The sequence below is a fragment of the Octopus sinensis genome, linkage group LG5 (genome assembly GCF_006345805.1).
Source record: "Octopus sinensis linkage group LG5, ASM634580v1, whole genome shotgun sequence".
NCBI classification, from domain to species: Eukaryota; Metazoa; Mollusca; class Cephalopoda; order Octopoda; family Octopodidae; genus Octopus; species Octopus sinensis.
The window spans coordinates 86,074,779-86,079,778 of NC_043001.1; the positions used below are offsets into that span (position 1 = coordinate 86,074,779).

Consider the following 5,000-nt stretch of genomic DNA (forward strand, 5'->3'; position numbering starts at 1 on the left):
TATCACATTGCCACGTACATATATATATATATATATATATATATATATATATATATATATATATACATACATGCATACATACATACATACATACATACATACATACATACATACATACAGGGTGGCCATAAAGTTACGCATCATCATGCAATATGTGAAATCGCTAACATTCTCTTTTTTAATCCCTTTTCACAAGTGTCGATATTACTCACAAATCAATCCTCATTGGATGGAGGCAGATATTCATCAGGAGGGGGGGGGCAAGGTATTGGTGTGGTATGGGATATGGCACAACCAAGTAATTCGGTCAGTATCCGCACATGCTTGGCAACAAAATGATGCTTCATGTATATTTATTTGGAAGTGGAAATCCTGTCTGGTTTCAGCAGGATGGGGATCTGTCCCACTGTGCATTACAGGTTCGTGATTTTCTGAATGAACATTTTCCAGAGAGATGGCTCGAGCATCGCGGGCCAATAGAAAGAGCACTACAGTTAGCAAACTTAACTCACATGAACTATTTCTTCTGGGGCTACATTAAATCCTTTGTGTGTTCTGAAAATATTCGTGACCAAGAAAATCCTCTTGAAGCGTGCCAATAAGTCAACGGCAATGAAGAGCTATTTGAGAGGGTCCTTCGCAATTTCATATTCTGAATGAACACTTGTTTAAAGCTACGTGGCCAACATTTGTAATGGATTACCTACTTCATTACTAATAAAACATATTTGATATCACCCATGGGACGTGACTTTGTGGACATCGTCTGTATATATATATATATATATATATATAACCTCGCTGTTTTACGTTCACGTGATAATATATTATTTCATCTAATGCTGTAAACAATTCTTCCAGTCCACTACCTTGGACTAGCACTGTATATATTAACACCGAAAAAATGAAAAGTAAATTTGTTCCCTTTGAGTTTGAACTCAGAACGCTGATTATTGAATATGAATACCGTAAATCATTTTATCCTTAACGACTATACCACTTAACGACTGTGAAGTTTATATATTATCTCGCATATAATCCAAGACATTGCTACAATCCACTTCGCTATAAATAGGTTTCATTGTGGATACCGTCAACTAAGACGGATACATTCCACTTGACTCTGCTTAAGTACGATAGAATGATGATGATGGGGAGGATGAGGTTGAGGATGAGAATGAGGATGATAGCTGGGTCTCTGGATATATGTCTTTACTAAGAACTGAACATCATCACCATCAGTATCATCATCCATCTTTCCTGCTTGCATGAGTCAGACGGAATTCGTTGAGGCTGATTTTCTATGAACGGAGGCCAATGTTACCAGTTTCCAAACAAGGCAATGTTTCCCTTCAGCTATACATGTCTTCACAGAAAATTGAGAATAAACAACGCCGTCTGTATGGCGGTGAGTCTTGTTTACAACTGCCGCGCGATGTCATAAAGAAACGCAAACACACATACGCGTGTACATTATTATAATTTGCAAATCACCAAACGTAATAAGTTTTTATGCTTTTTCGCTATTTGAATTTAAAATCAGACCAGATTAATGTATCGTTAACATCTCACCACGATCACTAAAATATGTGCTCTATCTACGTAATGGTTTCAGTTTAATTTCACTATATTAAACACGCTTCTCACATTACATGCCTTGTGCTTTGTGCTTAAGTGGGAATTAATATACAAGCGAGAGCATACTCCTAACACAAATAAACAGAATAAATGTGAAATGTGTCAGACCAGCATCGCTTACAGCAGATCTCAACAAGATTTTTTGTAAAAATGCTGACGTTGTTTCACAAGATATTCGCATTAATTTAGGTTGTAAACAAAAATATGGTGGAATTGGAGTGAGGTCAAAGATAAATAGAACTTTATCTTAAACATTGAAGAATTATGTATCAATTTCCTGCAAATGAGGATTGTCACAAATAAACACATACGCACAATTAGACAGTCTTGTGAGCTCGCCTAAAATGTGTGTGTGTGTGTGCATGTATGTGTACGTGCGTGTACACGTATGTTATACATTATATATACACGAGTATGGACAGACAGACAAGCAGGCAGACAATCAATCAGTCAGACAGTCAGACAGACAAACAGACAGACAGACAGACAGACAGACAGATAGATAGACACATACATACATACATACATACATAGACAGACAGAGAGATAGATAGATAGATAGATAGATAGATAGATAGATAGATAGATAGATAGATAGATAGATAGATAGATAGATAGATAGATAGATAGATAGATAGATAGTCAGACAAATAGACAGATAGATAGATAGATAGATAGATAGATAGATATAGATAGATAGATAGATAGATAGATAGATAGATAGATAGATAGATAGATAGATAGATATTTCACGCCAGTGCGACCATCAAACGTGAAACACGAGTCGCAAGACTGTTAACACTATCGTATGAGGGAAAAGCTATGTGGTGATTTGACCGTCTAAAAATAGCAACCAAATCACACTTGTATTTTTGACCTTTAAAAATGTGATGGACACTTTGATTTATAATGTTATGATGTATTGTTTGAAAATAATTGACTAAGTGGTCCTGACTGGTTTGCCTTTACTCTTTTACTTGTTTCAGTCATTTGACTCCGGTCATGCTGGAGCACCGCCTTTAGTCGAAAAAATCGACCCCAGGACTTGTTCTTTGTAAGCCTAGTACTTATTCTATCGGCCTCTTTAGCCGAACCGTTAAGTTACGGGTACTAAACACACCAGCATCGGTTGTCAAGCGATCCATTCACAATCCGTCTATCAAATCCACTCACAAGGCTTTGGCGGGCCCGAGGCTATAGTAGAGGACACTGGCCCAAGGTACCACGCAATGGAACTGAACCCGGAACTATGTGGTTGGTAAGCAAGTTACTTACCACAGAGCCACTCCTGGGCCTGCAGGAGTGGCTTTGGTCATAAATCTAGATCAAGCTTGATGACACATACACATACACACGAATACATGCACATTCATACACACATGCATACACACACATACAATGATATTGACAGAACCATACAGATACTCACAACCGTAGACAGAATCACACTCACATACACACTAACACACAGGCACACATACACACACACACACACACACACACACACACACAGACCGTACTCGTATATTTTGGGGGATTTTCTGCGAGAAAATATTTTTGTAGCAACTTCTAGAGATATTATTTACGTTATTTACAATTGACGGATATTTGTCCTCATCTTGTTTGTTCTTAACACAACGTTTCGGCTGATATACCCTCCAGTCTTCATCAGGTGTCTTGGGAAATTTCGAACCTGGGTTCTCATTCCTAAGGTATTTTTCGATATTGTCATTATTATTATTCACGTCACTGCCAGAATAATAATAATAATAATAATAATAATAATAATAATAATAATAATAATAATAATAATAATAATAATAATAATAATAATAATAATAATAATAATAATAATAATAATAACAAGAACAAACATACAAATATTTAGGGATAAATGAAGGCTCTGGTATTCAGCATGCAAGCATGAAAGACAAAATCAGGAAGGAATGTTATAGGAGAGTTCGTGCAGTCCTGAAATCTGAACTAAATGCACGTAACAAGGTGTTAGCGATAAATTCCCTAGCAGTTCCAGTTGTTACTTATAGCTACAATGTGTTGAACTGGAATATGAGTGAAGTAAAGAATATAGATATAAAAATACGCAAGCTGCTGAGTTGTAATAGGATGCACCACCCAAAGGCAGACGTAGATCGCCTTTACCTTCCCAGAGCCCAAGGAGGTCGAGGCCTGATCCAATTTGAACTAGCTTACAAAACAACCACAATTGGACTGGCCAAATATCTCGAAATATCGAATGACTGGATGCTAAATCTCGTGGAAAATCACGAGAGACGAAAGAAGCTTCATTCTATCATAAAGGAAAGCAAAAAATTTGCTATTGATCTCGTGCAGGATACCCAAACTGAACAACCCGAGGGAAGTACGGCAACTATTGTGCAAAGAAGGTGAAAATGATGGCAATGAAAAAAGCGCACGAGCAATTGGCTGATAGGTGGGAGGAGAGAAACCTCTGCACGGCAAATATGTGACCCGCAGCAAACAAGCTGATGTTGACCAGAAGCAAACCCATCAGTGGCTGCGGAGCTCAGGGCTAAAAGCAGAGAGCGAAGGTTTCATCCTGGCTGCTCAAGACCAAAGCCTATCAACCCGGAACTACCAGGCCAATGTGATGAAAAATGGAGCAGACCCAAAATGCCGATTCTGCAACGACATGATTGAAACAGTGGACCACCTAATCTCTGGATGTAAAGTCTTAGCACCAGTGGAGTATAAATTAAGACAAGACAGAGTTGGCCAATATCTCCACTGGCTAATAAGTCGGCATTACAATATCAAAACTGCCGACAAGTGGTATAATCACCACCCTGAGGCTGTAACTGAAGGAGAAAATGTAACCATTCTGTGGGACTTTCCAGTACATACAGACCGAACCATCAAGGCCAATAAACCAGATATTGTTGTGAAAGACCAAAACAATAAAGTTTGCTTATTGATCGACATGAGCATCCCCTGTGATCATAATATCTCAGCGAAAGAGTTTGACAAGCTCAGAAAATATAAAGACCTACTCATTGAAATTGAGAAAATGTGGCATCTCAAGGCGGTTACAATACCAGTGATCGTAGGAGCACTAGGAATGATCAAGAAGGGAACCGAAAATTATATGAGAATGATCCCTGGCTTACCATCCCTGCAAGAGAGTGCAAAAGATTGTCTTAACTGGTACATCACACGTATTGAGAAGAGCATTGTCGATGTGAGAACTGTTGTTGTGCTCATGCATTTTAATTTAACTTTAAAAAAAAAAAAAAAAAAAGAACGAACTACTGAGTTTGGTTAATGGCCTACCAATATACACTATGAGTTTCTTTGCCCTAGGAGTCGGGAAGACACTCGGCAAG

At 38.0% G+C, this 5,000-nt stretch overlaps 1 protein-coding gene across 1 annotated transcript in view; it reads left to right on the plus strand.

Moving 5' to 3' along the window:
- LOC115212205 overlaps positions 1–5,000 on the plus strand; it is a 100,163-nt gene that overhangs the window by 39,367 nt on the left and 55,796 nt on the right. The window lies entirely within an intron of this gene.